Genomic DNA, 20,590 nt, shown 5'->3' with positions numbered 1-20,590 from the left:
ATAAATGGCTTTTAAGATATTGAGGGATGTTCCCTCTATCTCTACACTCTGAAGAGTTTTAATCAGGAATCGATGTTCTACTTTGTCAAATGCTTTCTCTGCATCTGTTGAGAGGATCATATTGTTTTTGTCTTTTCTCTTATTCATGTGATCTATCATATTGATTATTTTATTAGTATTGAACCATCCTTGCATCCTGGGGATAAATCCCACTTGGCCATGGTGAATAATCTTAATGTGCTGTTGGATCCTATTAGCTAGTATCTTGTTGAGAATTTTTGCATCCATGTTCATCAGGGTTATTGGTCTATAAATCTCCTTTATGGTGGGGTCTTTGTCTGGTTTTGGAATTAAGGTGATGCTGGCCTCATAAAATGAGTTTCGAGGTATTCCATCCCTTTCTATCTTTTGGAACAGCTTTAGTAGAATAGGTATTATTTCTTCTTTAAACATTTGGTAAAATTCCCCTGGGAAGCCATCTCGCCCTGGACTTTTGTGTCTTGGGAGGTTTTTGATGACTGCTTCAATTTCCTCACTGGTTATTGGCCTGTTCAGTTTTTCTATTTCTTCCTGTTCCAGTTTTGGTAGTTTGTGGTTTTCCAGAAATGCATCCATTTCTTCTAAGATTGCCTAATTTGTTAGCATATAGCTACTCATAATACGTTTCTAAAATCGTTTGTATTTCCTTAGTATTGGTTGTGATCTCACCTCTTTCATTTGTGATTTTATTAATTTGAGTGTTTACTGTTTTCTTTTTAATAAGGCTGGCTGGGGCTTTATCTATCTTATTAATTCTTTCAAAGAACCAACTCCTGGTTTGGTTTAACTGTTCTAAATTTCTTCTGGTCTCTATTTCATTGAATTCTACTCGAATCTTTATTTTCTGTTTTCTGCTTGGTTTAAGCTGTATTTGCTGTTCTTTCTCCAGTTCCTTTAGGTGGGAGGTTAGCTTGTGTATTTGTTCCAGTTATTTGAGGGAGGCTTGTATTGTGATGTATTTCCCTCTCAGGACTGCCTTGGCTGTATCCCAAAGATTTTGAATGGATTTTCATTTTCAGTAGTCTCCATGAATCTTTTTAATTTTTTTTCTAATTTCCTGGTTGACCCATTCATCTTTTAATAGGATGCTGTTTAACCTCCATGTTTTTGAGTCTCTTCCAAATTTCTTCTTATGGTTGTGTTCTAGTTTCAAAGCATTATGGTCTGAAAATATGCAAGGGACAATCCCAATCTTTCGGTATTGGTTGAGACCTGATTTGTTACCCAGTATGTGATATATTCTGGAGAAAGTTCCATGTGCACTTGAGAAGAGTGTGTATTCAGTTGCATTCAGATGGAATGTTCTGTCTATATCTGTGAAATGTATTTGGTCCAGTGTATCATTCAAGGCCCTTGTTTCTTTGGTGATGTTCTGCTTAGAATATCTGTCATTTGCTGAGAGTGCCATATTGAAGTCTCCTACTATTAGTGTACTATTATCTAAGTATCTCTTTACTTTGGTTATTAATTGATTGATATACTTGGCGGCTCCCACATTAGAGGCATAAATATTCATAATAGTTAGGTCTTCTTTTTGGATAGACCCTTTAAGTATGATACAGTGTTCCTCTTCATCTCTTACTACAGTCTTTGGTATAAACTTTAATTTATCTGCTATGAAGATTGCTACCCCAGCTTTCTTTTGAGGACCATTTAAATGGTAAATGGTTTTCCACACCTTCATTTTCAGGCTGAAGTCCTAAGGTCTAAAATGAATCTCTTGTACACAGCACATCGATAGGTCTTGCTTTTTTATCCAGTCCTATACCCTGCGTCTTTTGATGGGATCATTTAGTCCATTCACGTTCAAAATAACTATTGAAAGATATGAAATTAGTGTCATCATATTACCTTTACAGTTTACTGTTGTGGATTGTTTCTTTGGGCTCCCTCTTTCTTTTATAGGGTCCTTCTTAATATTTCTTGCAGAGTCGGTTTCGTGGTCACATATTTTTTACTTCAACAGCCTTGCTGGATAAAGCATTCTTAGCTGCATGTTTTTCTCATTTAGTACCCTGTATATATCATGCCAGCCCTTTCTGGCCTGCCAGGTCTCTGTGGAGAGGTCTGCTGTTATCTTATATTTCTCCTCCTATAAGTTAAGAATCTTATCTCGAGCTGCTTTAAGTATTTTCTCTTTACCTTTGAAATTTACCTTTGAAATTACCTCTTTACCTTTGAAATAGTGTCAATTTACCTTTGACACTATTAAATGTCAAGATGTTGAACAGTTTTTATTGATTTTTTTTTGGGGGGGTCCTCTCTACCTCTTGGATCTGAATGCCAGTTTCCTTCCCTAGGTTAGGGAAGTTCTCAGCTATGATTTGTTCAAATATACTTTGTGATCTTCTCTCTCAATCTCTCTCTCTCTCTCTCTCCCTCTCTCTCTCTCTCTCCCTCTCTCTCTTCCTCTTCTGGAATCCCAATTAGACATATATTCTTCCTTCTCAATCTATCATTTATTTCCCTTTCCACATGGGCTCTTAATTATTTTTCTCTTTTTTCGTCAGCTTCCTTCCTTTCCATAAACTTGTCTTCTATGCCACTCACTCTCTTTTCCACCTTACTAACCCTAGCAGTTAGAGCATCCAGTTTGGATTATATCTCAGTTAAAGTATTTTAAATTTCAGCCTGATTAGATCTCAATTCTGTAGTAACAGAGTCTCCAGAGTCCTCTGTGCTTTTTTTTTTTTTTTTTCCCAGAGCCACCAGTAACTTTAACTTCTGAATTGAATTTCTGACACCGTATTTAAATCCATGTTTAGTAACTCTGTGGCAGACAGTATTCCTTCTGGTTCTTTCCTTTGTGGTGAATTCTTCCTTCTAGTCATTTTTGTCCAGTGCAGAGTGGCTGTATGAGTGAGGTGAGTCAAAAATTATCAACCACGACCTAAATAAAATACAGTCTAGATGATTCTGCAGAGGTCAGAGACCAGAAATTAAAGATAAAGAAGAACAGAACAAAATAAAATGAAAGGACCACTAAAGTGAAAAACCAATTTTAAAACAAAATAGTGAAAATAAAAAACCAAAAACAAAGAAGAAAAAGAAGAAAAAGAGGGGTTGGTGAGGAAGTGGTGGTGGGGAGAGAAAACAGTCTCCCTGAGGGGACCTAGAGGTTTATCCTTTTGGTTCTGAGTGCATTTTGTTTTGTATGTTAGAAGATGCTCAATCCCGAATTTATATAAATCAGCAATACTTACATAAAGACCCTCAACCACAAACGCATAACCAAGATAAAAGAGGGGGACAGAATGGGAAGGAAGAGAGAACAGTCTCACAGAGTGAACCAACATGGTATTTCACTTGGTTCTGGGTGTCGTATTTTGGTCGTGTGTTAGAAGGTACTAACTTCCACCACCATAAAACAAAATGAGACAGGAAAAACAAAAAACAGAAACCCATATCTCATATATATACCAAAATTAAATTGAAAATGTTGAAGGGAATCCAGAAGTGAAAAATATATCTAAGACATGTAATTGTAGAAATATGAAAGTCAAAAGGGAAAAGCTTAAAAATGAGGAGGTGATAAATAGTATTATGGTTAAGGCAGGAAAAGAGAAAAAATATTAGAATTTTTTAACCTGATATAAAAACAAGTCGTAATGGGAAACGAAAAGAAAAAAAAAAAAACGGAAAGAAAACTCTCTAGTTCTATATACTATTTTCCCTCATTCCTGGAGCTTTCCAGTGCTGCTTGTTCAGTAAACTTGGTTTTCCCTTGTACTTCCAGAAGTTCTTCTGCGGGTGGGGTCTGCTGCACTCATTCTCAGGTGTCTGTGCCTGGGCAGAAATGCCCTGACCATTGCAAGGTGCTGAGTTGTTTATCCTGCGAGGTCTTTGTTCTCTAGAGGCCCTGCCTCTTCCAAGTGCAAGATGAAAACAAGAGAAAAAACAAAAATGGCAGCGGCCAGATTTCCAGCTCTGGAGTCTACTCCTCCTGAGTACTCAACCTCAGTCTCCCACTATACACTGGCATAGAAGCTCATGGGGGCAAGCACCCAGCAGCAGGAGAGTTCTCACTTTCCTGTGCCCTTCCTACTTCTGCCTGTCCCAGGGGGAACAAAGGACAGCTGGCTTTGTCCACTTTGGTGCCCTCGGATCGATGGCCCTGTCCCTCTGGACCTGCACTCCTGGGGGCCGCCTCTCCCAAAGGGAAGAGAGGACAGCCACCTCTGTCCATTGCCAGGCTCTAGGGTTAAAGGGAGCTCCAGAGCTGGTCCATGTAACTGCTGGCTTTTCCCAAATGCCCCAGAGGACTATGGTGCTCCAGCCCTTTACCTGTATCAGACAGAGGTTTGCTGTGAGCTTTCTTTGGGGCTCCCCTCCAGTTATTATTCCTTCCGGAATCTTGAGGCTTCACTGCCCCTCCTGGGATTGTGCCCTATTTCTCTGCTAAGCACTTTCTGTCAGGGGAAGACTCAGGTGCGGACTTTTAAAGATCTCGCTTGTCCAGGGCTGGGTTTTCATACCTCAGAGGCTTTTGAGGCTCCACTTTCAACCGACTTGTCATGGTTCCCCTACCCCACTTGATTTATTTTTTGTTATTTTCACCTTCCTACCTTGTTAGATGCAAAAACTTTTTTCTCTGTAGCATTCCAGCTGTTCTCTCTTTACATCTCAGGTTGACTTCGTAGGTGTTCAGATGTTTTTAAAATTATCTAGGTAAGTTTGTGGGACCAGATGAGTTGAGGACCTCTGCTATTCCTCCATCTTGCCTCGACCTCATGTTTGATTTTTTTCAAAATAAAATATAATTTTCCTAGAGGGTGAAATTATAAACATTTAATTTAAGCTATAAGGGTCAGTTATTTCTTAAAAGGTGAAGTTAAGCCCTTTACCCTTTATGAGTGTCCTGTTTAGTTCGTTCCAATTATAATTTATTTTTTCTCTTTTAGGAACTATTTTAATATATATATATATATATTATATATTATATATATATATATATTTTAAATGTTGAAATAGTATGAATTCTTTTTTTATAAATATATAAACTTTTGAATACAATTGAATATTTTTAGACTATTGTGAATGTACTGTATTGATTTATGTGCTGTGAATGATCTATAATTAATTACCCATCATTTTATAATTAAGTTCTTTCTTATTTTGGATTTCATTATGGCATTTAATAAATAATCATATAGTTATTTATATTTTTGTGCTTTTAATTTAAATCAACTCTCTGAAGTGAAATTACTGAGAAGACAGAACACTATTGGAGTTGAGAATATTTGCTGAAGTGGTTGCCCTGTAGCTTGGGGAAAAGAAGCTTAAGCCCAGAGTATGCCAAAGTAAGGAGTCTATATGATCCTAGTGGGCTAAAATCCCAAGGAGCTATGTGCTTAGTATAAGGGTAAAACTAGAAATAAATCTATTCCCCCATACTCACCTCAAGTGTCTTCATTCACACTAAAAAATGCTTGTTTGGAACTTCACAGCTCACTGAAGAGGAAAAAAAAAGACTAATTTTGTTACCGTAGAAGATGCCTTACATAGGTTTTCAGACAAAAATTATATATTTAGGTGGTCCAAATAATCAACAGCTAATAATTTTGGTAAAAATATAGTCGTGGAGCTTAACAGAAGTAAATTCAGGGGCACCTGGGTGTACCAGTAAGCATCTGCCTTCTGATCAGGTCATCGAGCCCACATCTGGCCCTAGCCTCAGCAGGGAGTCTGCTTTACCTTTCTCTCTTCCTCTGCTTGTGCACACACATTCTCTCTCTCTCTCTCTCTCTCTCTCTCTCAAATAATAAGAGACACCAGTATTCTGGTGTGTCTATTAAACTATGTCTAATTGCTTTCTGTGTTCAGTGTGAAACTATTTATCTTCATAAGAATATTTGCTCCATTTGGATTTATTGTAACCACAGATACTTAGATTTATTTCCACCACCTTATTTTATTCTTATTTTTCCCTGCATCTTTTTTTATGTATGTTTCTCTTTTCTTAGTTTTTGGGAGTTTTTTTGCGGGGGAGTCTTTTTTCTTATTCTACAAATTTTCTCAAGTACTTGGGAACTTATATACTCATATAATTGTTGTATATATGATATAAATCATAATACCCATTCTGAATTCATTCTAATATTATTTAACATTTTTATTGCCCACGTAAACTCTAGAAGGGTCTTAAAACACTTAAAGCTCTATCATCCATTCCAATTAAATATTACTTTCGTCATATGTTTTAGACCTATTTTACATTATTGATTTCATCATGCTCTTTTTTTTTTTAAAAAAAAAGCTACTGTTATTTTAAATTTAGATGTATTTTTAGTATTTTGTTGGTTCCTCCTATTTTTTCAATTGCAGAAGTTCCATGTAGTATCACGTTTTCCTTTTTCTTCTAATACATTTTGAATTTCCATTAATTAAGGTTTGTTTGGGGCCAATCCAGCTTTGATTTTGAAACTATATTTTATTATACTTAATTCTTAAAGGATATCATTAGGTATAATATTCTAGATAAATGGCATACTCTTACTTTTTCTACAGTTTCATTACATTACTCCACTAACTTCAATGTTACTTTTCAAATTGTGTATCAGTTTGATTTATCTGAAGTTAATTTGCCATTGATTTTTGCTATTTGTAAGATCTCCTATTAATCTTTAGTGGTTTGAATCATTACCTTGATGTGTCTAGGCCTAGATTTATTTTTATTAATATTATCTTGATTCATTTGGCTCCATGAATATATAAATTATTTTACTTCATCACTTGTGGAAAACCTTTGGCTTGTATATTTTCCAGTGATATCTGTGACTTAATAACTTTTTTTGTCTTCCCATAACTCCTATCATCCATGTGTTAAGACTTTCTTCATGTTTCCATTTTTTTAATCTCTTTGATGCATTCTGCGTAATGTCTATATATTTATCTTTTGGTTTACTGTTCTCTCCTGAAATATCAATTTGTGGTTAAACTCATCCACTGGATTTTTAAAAATATTTATTTATCTAAATGAGAGAGAGGAAGAGGGAGGTCCAGGGGGAAAGAGAGAGAATCTCCAAGTAGACTCCTACTGAGCATGGAGCCCTACACAGAGTGGCTCGATCTCACAACTCTGAGATCATGACCTAAGTCAAAACCAAGAGTCAGATGCTTAACAACCAACTTAGCCACCTAGGTGCCCCTCATATACTAGATTTTGCATTTCAATTATTTTACTTTATTTTATTTTATTTTTATCTTATTTTATTTAATTTATAGAACCCTTTGGTTCATGAGTTCATTGCTTAATGTTTTTATGTTCAAGCTCATATTATTTTTGAGCTATTTTATTATGTGTTTAATAATTCCTTTATCTGAAGTCTTTATCAGGCCTTACTCTACAGTTTGTTTTTGTGTATTTTGTAATCTGTATTTGTGTATATTGTAATGTGTGTGAGCTATATTCATGTATGTGTGAGAGAGAGTTACTCGTTTTTCCCCAGAGCTTTATTTACAGATAATTTGTGAAGCTTGAGAAAATCTGTACTTGCTTCTGTCAGACCCATCAAGACACTAAAGGTCTGGGACCATTTTTTTTTTTTTAATTTTTATTTATTTATGATAGTCACAGAGAGAGAGAGAGGGAGAGGCGCAGAGACACAGGCAGAGGGAGAAGCAGGTTCCATGCACCGGGAGCCCGATGTGGGATTCGATCCCGGGTCTCCAGGATCGCGCCCTGGGCCAAAGGCAGGCGCCAAACCGCTGCGCCACCCAGGGATCCCCCTGGGACCATTTTTAACAAAATCATCAGCTCAATGTTTCTTGGGACATATAAAGTGGTATTTATTTCTAGTTCCCACTGTACTGATGGTGTTTCCATATGGAGGAATGAGCTTAAAATAGTTGATTTCTTATTAAATTAAATTACTTCAGTAGGCCTTGGGCTCTGTGAGATCATGAAAATCAGAGGCTACCATTCACCTAACTTGGGAAACACCCTGAAGGCAAAAGCAGTTTTACAGATGAATAAAGCAAGACTCTAAGAGTTGAGAGCACTTAGAGTTTGAGAATAAACCATATATTGTTCATGCTGAAAAGAGAAACAATAAACTATAAGGATTGCTGGTGCTAGCACTTATTTGTAAAGGCGCAACATATTATAAAGGGAGTGTCATTGTCTTAATATTTATTTTAACAATGACTTTCTCAGCTTATAATAAATGTACAATTTATTATTTTTTTACTGCAAGTGGAGACTAATAAAGCAGCCCTTCCACAGGCAGAACATGAAGATAGTAGGCCTGAGCATAGAGTACTTAAATTACTAGGAATTAGAAAACAATGGCAACTATCTCTATGAAGAAATAAGGAAGTAATTCCCTCAGAGTAACAGATTTTTTGCTTATAGTAGAAGGAAGGAAAACTGAACACTTGGATACTTGGATGTTTTGTGTTGTTAAAATAGTGCAGAATCAGTTGAACATTTTTAAAAGAATGCTAATACCTCAAATCAGAAAGCATCCATCACCAAATAGATCATCAGTGATGTGTAAAAGTTAAGCATCATCAGAACCTGGAAAATATATGGAAAAGTTCAAAACTGATGCAATCAGGATAAATATAGTCTATGGGCCATACTTTACTAACAGGTTTTATAAGATTCTTCTTAGGAAAAAATAAGAAATTAATATTATATTTACATTTACTATTATACATAAATTAACTCTAAAGTATATTTAGATTGGTTTCAATAGTCTTGATTCAATCATTCTTACATTTTTGACTTCATAAAAATCTCAGGATAAAGATTCTTCCGTTTCAGTGATACTTAAATTTTGAGAAGCTATCAACTTATTTAATAATTTGTTAAAAAGTATATGTTCTCTGCACTAAATGTATGTATGCGTGCACGTTTGCTTAAATATACTAATTTAAGAAATCTCACTCTGTATATTAGGACAAGATGATTTCCACCAGATAATTGTAGTCAAAGCAATAATAGAAACATTACCTCTCCCTCACAGAATGTGGCCTCAGTGGGGATAATTTAAAACTGTGTGTTATATCTGCAATGCATCATCTAGCTAATGAGTGACAGAGCTTTCATTAGAATTTATGTGTTCTGTGGCCTGGTCCAGTAATCATTATACTATATCACAATTTTTATAAGACATAAAGATTTGTTTGATGGTAGAGTGCAATGCAGTGACACTCAGCTGAAAGGCAGAATTTTTTTGTTATTTATAGCCCCCAAAGAGAGAAAACTTCCAGGCAAGGTCACAGAAGGGACTGAACCAAGGGGTAGGGTGACAGCAAGTCGGAGCAGTAGAGAGTATGTATTGCAAGCAGGGTGTGGGTTGGCTTCTTGAATAATTTCCCAGGCTCTGGGACACAGGTTGGCTATCCCTAAGTGTCTGGTAGCTGGGTCGGGCTGATTAAGGTGTGTAGAGTTTGAAAGCCTAATCAGAGACAGGTTGGGTATAGGTTTAGTTGGCCATTCAAGAAAAGGAACTAACCAGTCACTAGCCGGGGCTTCAAAACTGGGTCAAGACAGTAGTTTAAAAAACTGTATTATATACAATGCATGTTTCTACAATTTAATGTAATAAGGATTTCTATTTTGTTATATTTTCTTCAGTTAATAAAAAGACAAATTCAACATTTTAGCTCTCCTATGGTTCATTATCCTTCTAACTGGAAGATACTTTTTCTTGTGCTTTCAGTATCAAACTCTAGTATAGATTCAGTAAGTTATATAATGAACAGTGTCCAAGATATCTGTGAAGAAATATTTCAACTTTGACAGAAGACCCTGAAGCTACCTCACTGAACCTGACCTCTTGATGGGAGGGATAATCATGAGTGACAGGCCATGTGCTTTGTTCATTGTTCATTGATATATTGACTTGTCTCAGAGTATGATTTTGTTTGGTGTTTCTTTTCTGACATTTCTTTAATACATCAGGTGTTTAAGTAGGAAATGGTGTCTCATAGTTTAATGTCTGTGAAAGTTCATCCTGGTAAAAACCTGAGTTCTTCTTACAAGGTTATCTAATAAGGATCTAAGATATTATTCTGATGCAAACTGAGCTTTGAGCAGCCTGTGAATAGAAATAACTGGAATTTCCTATTTGCCAACACCCTTAACTTCTATTTACATAACAGGTAAACCCATCAGTGGGGAAAATTGGATCAAATAGGTAATTAGCTAATGAAGATTCCACTTATGAATTGGGATGTCCCTGCAATTCTTCTAAAACTATAAAATAAAAATATGAATTTTAACTCTATTGATTCTAAGCAGAATGATGCATGCCAGAAACAATAAAAAACAAAAGGACTTCTTTTCAAAGATATCACATTTTTATACTGCGTGCCGATATAATTTGAGTTTTTTCCTTCTTTTGAGAAAATGTCTGTTCTAGGATTAAGTCATTATGACCAAAAGCTGCACAATGTGTTTTAGGTCAATTAAAGAGTTGAACGGGAGAATATACCATTCATAGGTGAGCAAAATCATTCCTAGACATTCTCTGAAGATATTATATTTTCATAATAGTGAATTCAGTTCAAAAACTGGACCTATTCAACATAAGACCTCTTGAGTGACCTCCGAAATTCTGAAAAATGCCTAAGGAAATCATTCTCCTATCACTTTTATTCCTAACAAATCAGAATAATGTGAATTTTGATAAAGTTAACCAGCAAGCACAAAAATCCTCATAGATATGGTAAATGGACCGACCATATACCAAGGGCTTCACCTGAAGCACTGTGAATATGCTCATCTTCAATTGCAGCATAGAATACGAAGGCAGAAGTGGAGTTCTGATCACAGGGTCATTACAGACTTCACCTACTTGAGTTATTGGAACCCTAGTTTCCTCCCCTAAAAAATGAAAATACTAATAAATTTTTTATTTACCTAGAAAGGGTCTTAGGACTTAATGAGATACTGTCATGAAATGACTTCTGAATACATTAAAGATTTTATAAAAGCAGATAATGATTGATATGTATGAAGTGACTTTAGATTACCATTTATATCTGACTTGGATAATCTAAGAATTGACTTTTCTTTTACTTTAAAATATCAATATATAATCATATCACAAAATTACATACATAATAGATATTTCACATATCATTTGCTCTTATTGGGAAAAAAGAAATTCTCAAATGTGATTATAAGCTTAGCACTGCACTCAGTGCGGGGGCATCTGCATGGCTTAGTGGGTTAAGCATCTGCCTTTGGCTCTGGTCATGATCCCTGGGTCCTGGGATGGATCTTCACTGGGGGGCTCCCTGCTCAGCAGGGAGTTTGCTTCTCCCTCCCCTTGCTTGTGAGCTCTCTCTCTCCCCCTCAAATAAATAAATAAATAAATAAAATCTTTAAAAAGTAAATAAATTCTGAATGCATTTTAACTTGGTGAATCCTCATAACAGTCCTATGAAGTAGATTCTGGAATGAATGTGATGATAATATTTTTAATGGCATTGTAACTGGTAAGGCACTCTTGATCTTACTTTCTTAAATGATTCATTGTATTACATGTTGCAAATGCATGGTATTATTTAATACAAGAATACAGATTTTTATGAACAATAAATAATAAAGAACTATTAGATTATTCAGTGGATAAAATGTAAGGTTATTAACATTTTCTCTCAGTTATATATTTAGTCACCCACACATTATATCTCGTGCATTTTACCCAGGCTACTAAATAGATTTCTTCCCATGAATTTAATTTTTAAATATCATTTCTTATGTTATTTGAAAACTCTCCTCTTCCATTTATATTTACTGGAAGAAGTTAGTGTAAGTATCCTCTGTTTTTTCAGATGTTCTGATTCCTACGGAAAGCAAATCAAAATTGTGTATTATAGGGAATACTGAGGCATAAATCTTCAGTCACTTTGCCTGAAAACTAAAGGGTTTGAACTCAATTATCTTAACAGTTCCATTATGCCGAAAAATTCTATGAGGTTGTGACTTTATGGTTTCTTCACGGGTATGAGATGATTTTCACAGGAGTCGTCACTTGCCTATTTTCTGGAGCTGAAACCTTTCTTAGCAAAGCATTCCTAAAGCATTGTCCAGTTTCATTTAAGAGACCAAGGGGATGAATATTCCATTTGTCATTTTTTATTACGAACTGAAACTGCACGCAAATTTATTTTCTTTTCTCCTATTATGTATTAAAATATATTTGGATTTTTTAAAAAGATTTTATTTATTTATTCATGAGAGACACAGAGGGAGAGAGAGAAAGACAGAGACAGAGACAGAGACAGAGACATAGGCAGAAACAGGCTCCATGCAGGAAACGTGATTTGGGACTTGATCCTGGGACTCCGGGATCATGCCCTGAGCCAAAGGCAGACACTCACCCGCTGAGCCACCCAGGCCTCCCTTTACTTGGATTTTTTTTCATGGTCATAAATAGGCAGTTTGCCCCAGTCACTACTCATTATATTACACTGGAAATACTTCACACTTTGATATAACTTACTGCATCTGTGTAGCCATCTTGGTTTGAAATCATTTGCACAATGAAAGAAAAAAAAGTGAGAGGCAACTCATTTACTTTCCCTGAGAAATTACTAAATATGATCAATTTTAGGGAGATGCAAACCATTGTATTTTATTATGATTAACACACATAATCCTTTTAAATCTAACATCGTAATCTAATGTAATAGCATTTGCTATCAAAACTGGACCTAAAAAAATCAACTGTGTCCCTAGTTATTGAGTGACTATTAATTATTTGGGGAGCTTATTGTTTTACATAGAAGTAGTCATACAATTGGTTTTAAATTATTCAAAACTACTATGAGTCTAGAAAAGAATTTGCAATGAGGAACTTCTAGTGTATTCTCTATATTGTAATGATTTTATTTATTTGAGAGAGAGAGAGTGCACACAAGCAGGGAGGGAGGGGCAGAAGGAGAGAATCTCAGGCAGAGAGCATGGAGTCCAATGACGGACCGGATCTCACGACCCTGAGATCATTACCTGAGCCAAAATCAAGAGTCAAAAAAATAAAAAAATAAAAAAATAAAACAAACAAATAAAACAAAACAAAGCAAAAAAAAAATCAAGAGTCAGAAGCTTAACTATCTGAGCCACCCAAGTGCCTAGTATGTAATATTTTAAAAATATAAGACCAATTTTGTTCTTTCCCTTGTTTAATATATTCTTGTGCTTGTTTTATTTAACACATGATGCAATCAAAACCCTTTACCATGTTCTAAGAGGTCCTAAGTGAGTTGGACCAGTAGTCTCCTCCTTTGATCTCCTTGCCATTCTTTGCCTTGATCAGTATACTTCAGTGACAGTGGCCTTGCTCTTTCTTCTTCATACCTGGTAAATTTTTTCCCAACTCACACCTCCTTTGCTTGGCATTCATTCATTTTTTTAAGAAGTGATTCTGTCAAGATGTGGAGAAGTTGAATGCTTGAACCGGAGACCACATTTTTATCCTTCTCACTAAAGTCCTTTCCAGAAGGTAGACAGTGGAGGGAAAGTAATGATAGGTCATTGAGGAAGTGGCTGTTTATCAGAATTGCTGGGGAGTTATCTCAATATTTTGTCAAGTGGCCATACTGTTGGAGGATGTCACCAAGAAGACATGACCACAGATTTGACCCATGAGCTAGATGTGGGTAAGTTAAAGTCTCCTCAGCCCCTTCCCATCCCTGGAATATGGGTTCTGCTTGCCTTCTCTACTCCCAGAAGCTGCCCCAAAGATAAAATCTTGAGATAGGCAATGTGGTGATAGCACTACCTTAACCAAGCACACTGATGTAGTTAAGGCCTGTATATGAAATTTTAAGATTCTGGTGGATAGGTATAGAGAGATCTATTTATTTTGTGGCTGCCTAAGTCAAGTCTCACAAGTAAGTTCCCTTGCTTATTAAACCTGCTACCTACCAGTATGGAGTGGTCTCTTTCTGTGGCCCCTCCCTATCCTCCATGAGTACACAGGCTGGTTTTAGTTCTACCTGGGAGGCTCCCAAAGTTTCAACTTAGGAACCACAGCATTTTATATGCAGTCACTTGAATACAAAGATCTCAATAACTAGAATACAAGATCATTGAAAGGATGAACTGAATTCTACCAATTGTTTTATACTCTGTTGCCAGCATAATATTTACCATATATTGAACACAAAATACACATATAGCAGCCACTCCCCTCCGTGGTTTCACTTTCCACATTTTCTGTCACCTGTGATCAACTGTGATCCAGAAACAGATGATCCTCCTGCTGAGGTATGATCAGAGGGTCAATAGTGCCTAATGTTATGTCCTGATGCCTACATCATTCACCTCGTTTCATCTCATCAGGGAGGCATTTATCATCTTACATCATAACAAGAAGGATGAGTACACAATATTTTGTTCACATTCATGTAACTTTTAGTACTATATTTTGTTATAATTGTTATATTTTATTATTAGTTATTATTGTTAGTCACTTACTGTGGCTAATTTATAAGTTAGAGTTTACCATAGGTATGTGTGTACAGTATAGGAAAAAAATAGTATATATAGTGTTCAGTGTTACCTGCAGTTTCAGGCATCCACAGGGGTCTTGGAACATATCATCCATGGATAAGGAGGGATTACTGCACACATACTTAATGTTCCAAATTACTCTTGCTTATTATCTCTTGAGCAAATTAAAAGTGAACCTGCATCAAATATTGTTACCACCTAATACTCTAGATGAAACATAAAGAAACACAAACGATCATGATTTATCTAATTCTTTATTTCCTTGCCATTATCTACTTCCATTAATATAAATCAACATAGCATAATATAGTGAAATGAAATAAAACCAACCAGTAACGCTTAATGGTATCTACTTTGTTTTTTGCATCTATGTGGTGTCAGTTTCCCTTAATATTAATTTTTAAGAAAAAGATACAGCTTTTTAAATTGTGTATAGAGTTTACATATATAGGTGTATTTATTTAGTTATCTCTTTGTTACTTCCCATTACATTTTTTACAAATACCCCTATTTCAAATATTCATTTTCATCATCCTCTTTTTAGTAGCTCCAAGTAAACCTGAGGGCATCTCCTAAAAGAGATAAAAACCTATATAATCTATAATATTATATGAATGAAATAATTATATATGAATGAAATAGTATATATAAATATATATATTCGTATGTGTATATGAATGAAAGTCTTCCATAATGGAAAAAAAAAGCTGTATGTTGTATTTCCCAATTAAGAAAATCAAAATAGGGATCCCTGGGTGGCGCAGCAGTTTGGCGCCTGCCTTTGGCCCAGGGCGCGATTCTGGAGACCCAGGATCTAATCCCACGTCGGGCTCCCGGTGCATGGAGCCTGCTTCTCCCTCTGCCTGTGTCTCTGCCTCTCTCTCTCTCTCTCTGTGTGACTATCATAAATAACTAAAAAAAAAAAAAAAAAAAATCGAAATAGTTAAACATGAATAGAAATTTTTAAAAATTAGGAGATGACTCTGCTCTCTTAAATATCTTCGGTTAGGTACTCCATCCATAATATGTGCATAAGCATGGGTGTGTATATATGTATATGTGTGTTATGCATGCATATCTGTATATATATATATATATATATTTGTATAACATTTAAATCAAAGTTATAAATTAGGGAATTCTCTATAGCTTCTTTTACTAATACTAAGAGAAGTAAAAATTTAATCAACTACAAAAAATATAATGAAAAGTATTAATCAATGTGTATCTTTTAAATCTGAGTTTTATAATAAATAAGCCATTTTGGTGATTTGTGGGGTTTTTTTTAATTTATTTTTTCTACATTCTTAACTCAGCTCTTTATATTACATTGCGTGAAATTTATCCATTTCTCTCAAGCCCATGCAATGCTACTCCAGATAGCAGATACTTTCACCCTATCTCTGAGTCAATGCAGCGTTCTCACTGACCTCCCTGTTTTCAGTCTCTTTTCCACTAATATACTGTCCGCCATATTATCATCATGTTCCTTTACAACGCAGATTTGTTTTTGTCATTTGTTCTTCTGCTTAAAAATCTCCATTGTCTCTTCTCATTGCCACCAAAATAAACACCAACCTCCTTATCCTGCCAGTTTGGTACCTTTCACAGCCTGGTCCATCATCTCTACAACACACCATATGGTCTAACTGCACTAGAATCATATGCTGTTCCACAAAGCAAGCCAGGGACTTTCCTGGTTCCAAACCTCATTCTTGCTATTTTTGCTATTCCATTGCTTCTTTTAAAATCTTTCTCTAATCCTGAAAGGACTTTGTTTAGGAATAGCATTCAGACTCAGTAACCAATTTACTTGAAACAGAGTAAATTTGTTACAGCAAATATATTGTAGAATATTGGAAAACAAGCATGCAAAATGTAGGCTTTTTCAGACTGAATTCATTTTCACTAACCTGCCAATTCCTCCATTTTCTCATTCATATTTTATATTTTCATGTAACTTAACTGAATTTAAAGGTTTTTCTTCAAGGTATGATAGTTAAAAAGATGTCAAGGGCCACAGAACTAGAATAATGACACTAAGACCTTCCTAATAAGAAAATCTCGTATCTGTTCTGAATGGCAAAATACTATATTTCATGGACCTGTAAATTTTGTAATTTTGAAGACCATATTAGGGTCCTAAACAACTTGAATATGCACATTATCCATTTTGGTAAGTGATCTTTACTTATGATTGTAGATTCTGCTCTAATTATCCTCTGTATGGTTACTAGTCTTAATTTTTAAAAGTTTTTTTTTGGGGGGGGCACCTGGATGGTAGAGTATGCAGCTTTTGATCTCAAGGTTGTAAGTTTGCACCCATGTTGGGTGTAAAGATTATTTAAAAAATAAAATAAAATCAGGGCAGCCCGGGTGGCTTAGCGGTTTAGCGCCTGCCTTTGGCTCAGGGTGTTATCCTGGAGACCCGGGATCGAGTCCCATGTCGGGCTCCCTGCATGGAGCCTGCTTCTCCCTCTGCCTGTGTCTCTGCCTTTCTCTCTGTGTCTCTTATGAATAAATAAAATCTTTAAAAAATAAAAAAAATAAAAAATAAAATCTTTAAAAAGTTCTCTTTTCTGTCACCTGGGTGTGTTCTTTTGTATTTTAGCAAATAGGATAGCTTCTACAGTCAATGATTTTATTTTGAGCATTTATAGACATGTATTTGCAAATGCCTACGAAGATTGCATTTTTCATATACATCTATATAAGGTAAATAGTATATGTTAAATAAATAAAACTTGATAACTTGTGAATAATATAGTGAAGTAGGGGATCCCTGGGTGGCGCAGCGGTTTGGTGCCTGCCTTTGGCCCAGGGCGCGATCCTGGAGACCGGAATCAAATCCCACGTCAGGCTCCCGGTGCATGGAGCCTGCTTGTGTCTCTGCCTCTCTCTCTCTGTGACTATCATAAATAAATAAAAATTTAAAAAAAGGAAAAAAAAATATAGTGAAGTAATTTTTCATTTATGTAAAAATAACGTTATTATTTGGGCACATTTAGAGAATGCAAATTATTTTTCTATCACTCCCTTATGCCAAATAAAAAACTTACTGAAGTATCTTTCGCATACTGAAGTTTTTGCCATAAGTCTGAAAAATTGTCATTTTTGATTCATAGTCAGCAGGTACAGATAAAATCTTTAAACACTAAGAATGTGTCAGTTTAAAGGGAAAATGCAAAATACGTGCTGACAAATTCATGAAGTTTATCAATCTGAGTCACTGAAATTCAAAGCAAAGATTTGTGTTTCAGAGAAATCCCTTGAATACAGTGATGGTAACATTCCACAGGGAATGGTTCGTTACGTTTACTGAACGTTTTACTTCAGTCATTTCCTTGTATTTACATTTTTAACATGTTTTATCTTAGAGAAGTAAAAAAAATGTTCAAATATGTTACTTGTTACATGTATTAATTTGGAAAGTTTGATTTATAATGATATAATTCATTTTCATCCATATAAAAAAGTCAGTGTGTAAACATTTGAAAATAATTTGCTTTAAAACTATTTTACATCTTTACAAAAAATCAATTAAAAGAATGAATTACCTCACTTACTCAAATAAAACCTAAGTGACATTTTGGTTATTGCTTATCCTTAGGTATAGTTTTATGTAGCTTAGAAAGAGAATAAGGAGCTACTCAAACAAAATTTAAAAATCTATCATCTATCTATCTACCTGTCTACTTTTTTTTTGTCTACTTCTTTACATAATTCTACCCAACCAGTTATCTATATATTATATGTTAATATATTCGTTTTACCATAGGAAATAAAACAAGTTCTATTCAGAACATGTAAGACTCAAAATTCAACTTTCAAAATGCATCTTTAGTGGTTATATTTCTTGAAAAGTAACTTACAGTTTGTACCCTGGAAACACTGCACTTCTTTTGTATTCTCTTAGCTCTGTTATATCTAAGGGTCATTTTCTGTTGGCTAAAATTTTTGTGAAACATAAATATGACCCTGGATATTCAACAGTGTATAACCATAACACTTTAAAATGCTAAGTGCTTTTTGTATCACACACAGTGAATGATTTTTTGCAAAGTTCAAACATGAATAAAGAAACAATGGGAAAAATACCTTCAAATATAAGTGGAGAAATGGCATTAATCAGCTATCAAAATACTTTCATCATTTTGTACTAAGAAAGTTATTCCAAGGTTAAAGAATATTCATGGGAGGTGATAGTGTTAGGCAGTTTTTACTGTATAATCATGTCAATGTTTGTCTCTCAACAACAACAACAACAAAAACTCCTTGCCAGGTCAACATTTCAATATAACAAATATTTGTTAAATTAGTAATTTGGTATGCTTATTACTTTAGATGATATGACTGGTTGATAAAAATTCAGATTTTTTTTTAAAGATGTATTTATTTATTTATTCATGATAGACACACACAGAGAGAGAAAGAGGCAGAGACACAGGCAGAGGGAGAAGCAGACCCCACACCGGGAGCCCGACGCATGTCTCGACCACGGGTCTCCAGGATCGTGCGCCGGGCCAAAGGCAGCCAAACCGCTGAGCCACCCAGGGATACCCGTCAGATGTTATTTTTTTGTTCCCTAAGCATATCCCATTGGGTGACAGAAAGTTTGGTTCTAAGAGTCTCAGAGTTTAAGATGTGGAGTTCAGAAATATCACTATGCCAAAAGATTATGATATGTTGATTTCATAAACAAAGATGGCTTGATTCACCTATTTTCAGAAGATTAGTTTCCAGTAGTATTAATGGATTTACTTAAAGATATTTGTACTCACAAATTCCTTTGACAGAATACATCATTATTGACTAAATACATAAAAGAGTAAAGAGATCAGTAATCAGAAGTAGCTAAATAAATTTAAATATTATCTTTTTTTTTCCACAAGCATTATTTCTGTACAATAGTTTGTACCAGTAAAGAACTTTAACTTAGGGACTCCTGGGTGGCTCAGTGGTTGAGTATCTGCCTTTGGCTCAGGTTGTGATCCCAGGGTCCTGGAATCGAGTCCCACCTCAGGCCTGCTTAGGAAGCCTGCTTCTTCCTCTGTCTATGTCTCTGCCTCTCTCTCTCTGTTTCTCATGAATAAATAAATAAAATCTTTATTTAAAAAAAGAACGTTAATTTATCATTAGATATATAGTTTCTCAAATTTAAATAAAGATGATCTATCAATATTAGTTCATACCTTTTTAAAAAAATTTTGAAAGTGACCTTGAAATCTTTACCAGCTAGGTGTATTTCACCTATGTTGAATCACCAGAGAAAACAAGGTCAAAACAAAGTCATTGAAGTCTTACACCCTAGCATGCTACTCTTTGGGATTGATGAATAGCTTCAATTTTCTCAGTTCCATGACAAAGAGAATTGGAGCAGTTCTGTGGAGATCCATAAGAAGCTGGCTGTAGCCAGATGAAAAATGACATTTCTTGTACTGTTATTGGCAAGGTTAAAGCTTTTACAAATAAAAAGCTTAAGTTTTTCTCAGAATTCAGTTTAGAGTCTGAGTCGTATTGTCTAGGTGAATTGGCTTTTTGGGGAAACTTTATGAAGTGTTAACTACATTTGGAGATATCTGAAAATAAACCCTAAATTACTTTAGAGCGAAAAATATACTGCACCTTTCTGAGATTTGGTTTCCGTGTTGACCTAGTAGAGGTGCAAAATAATGTTTTTCTCTTGTAACAGGTGTTATGAAGATCATATAATGCTATTTATGAAAAAAATTTAAATGGCAAATAAATTGATGCAAATGTAAAATGATCTAATGAAAAAGAGAAAAAAAAAAGAAACCTAAGATTTGACTTGATAGAATACTTTACATAAGCAACTCATTTATTAGAAACTAAAGTTCTGCTCCACACATACTCAGTCTTTAGAGGGAGGATAGCTCAGTGGTAGACTATATCACTACATAGGATTTGAATAAATTATTTGTAAGATTCTTTCTAGAACATTCCTTTAAAATGCATTTTAATTAAAAAGGAGTTTTACAGTGGCTGTTTTAAAACCTTACCAAAAAGAGGGTATCTAGCTAATAAAAGTTTGAGAAGCCACAAGTCACAGAAGCCAAT

At 35.0% G+C, this 20,590-nt stretch overlaps 1 long non-coding RNA gene across 6 annotated transcripts in view; it reads right to left on the bottom strand.

The window, feature by feature from the left end:
• The window catches only part of LOC140608074 (uncharacterized), a 74,512-nt gene extending 54,238 nt beyond the window's left edge, over positions 1-20,274 (bottom strand). For all 6 annotated transcript variants that reach the window (XR_012010043.1, XR_012010042.1, XR_012010047.1 and 3 more), the window contains exons 1-6: positions 20,138-20,274; positions 14,562-14,718; positions 13,236-13,488; positions 8,489-8,557; positions 5,438-5,490; positions 4,605-4,804 (exon numbers count right to left, since the gene is read on the bottom strand). This is a non-coding gene — a long non-coding RNA (uncharacterized lncRNA). The remainder of the gene's footprint in view (positions 1-4,604; positions 4,805-5,437; positions 5,491-8,488; positions 8,558-13,235; positions 13,489-14,561; positions 14,719-20,137) is intronic.
• Positions 20,275-20,590: the final 316 nt, after the last annotated feature.

This window comes from Canis lupus, chromosome 17 (assembly GCF_048164855.1).
Source record: "Canis lupus baileyi chromosome 17, mCanLup2.hap1, whole genome shotgun sequence".
NCBI classification, from domain to species: domain Eukaryota; kingdom Metazoa; phylum Chordata; class Mammalia; order Carnivora; family Canidae; genus Canis; species Canis lupus.
This window is presented reverse-complemented; position numbering and strand designations above follow the sequence as displayed.